Genomic DNA, 1,116 nt, shown 5'->3' on the forward strand with positions numbered 1-1,116 from the left:
GAACGATATTTTCGTATGTTTGCAAATGAGTGTCTGATAGCCGGTGCCAGACTGGGACATATGGCTTGGCTGTTCTTGCTGTTTCTGTAATTTCTAAACAGAAACAAGAATTAGAAAATTACTTTGTGGTGGAGTGCAAATATGTCTAACATAAGTGTAAAGACTGTGACGCAGCACGTGTGTATCTATCTTATACATATGCAAATCACAAGACTCACAGTAAAACCATTATAACATGTGATGGCATCAGCACTAATTAGCCGGAGATCCAGTCTGTTCCTCTCTGCCAAAGTAAACTGGAGTTATCTCAATCTCAGATTTCATATTTCCTCTTTTCTCTTTCAGGGAGGAATGTCTCCGACACGAGGTATTATGTCCCCTATTGAAAATGTCTTTAAAGACTCACCAAAAAATTCTAATTAAAATTGTCAAGTAATTTTTTTATTATTATCTACACATCATCCAACAGCTTTAATAGTAGTAGTGGACCCAAATATGTAAAGCATTTTGCCCATAAATGGGAAGCAGTTTGTGCTGTAGAAATCAAGTCTTATAAAATGTTATGAGCAAAGAAAGAAGAAAACTAAGTTAGCAAAGAAATTTTAAATAAGGGGCACATTTTTTTCAGGACCAACATGTGAAGGAAAACTGTCCAAGCTAAACACGACCCACAGGAGCTGTGTCGGAGCTTAGTGGTAGAACACCACCTCGTGCTTCCATCCCCAACAGCTGTTCTTGGAAAGGAAATACTGGAAGGAGGATAACTACTGCAGGGTATATTCGCTAATAGCTCTGTCCCACGGGCCTGCCCTTGCTGCGTGGATGTGACAGCAGCGGATGAGACCCTGAGGGGCTGAGTGCGAGGTGCAGGAGCCCCCGAGCCGCAGGGGGGACCCCAGGCCGGGACAGTGGCGTGGGGCCGGGGATGGACACGCCAGCTGCACCATGGTTCCAGGCGATGGCTGTCGGCTCTTCGCTGCGCCAAGCCCAAGCGCAGAATTTCTAAAACCTTGGGAAAAAAAGCCCCGGCTGCACGGAAACCGCCGCTGTTCTCACTCGGGCAACATTTATGCAGCCTCGTGCAGCCCTGCGGGTCGGGAGCGTACAGGCGGGGGG

The sequence above is a fragment of the Corvus brachyrhynchos genome, unplaced genomic scaffold (genome assembly GCF_000691975.1).
Source record: "Corvus brachyrhynchos isolate BGI_N302 unplaced genomic scaffold, ASM69197v1 scaffold167, whole genome shotgun sequence".
In the NCBI taxonomy this organism is placed as follows: Eukaryota; Metazoa; Chordata; class Aves; order Passeriformes; family Corvidae; genus Corvus; species Corvus brachyrhynchos.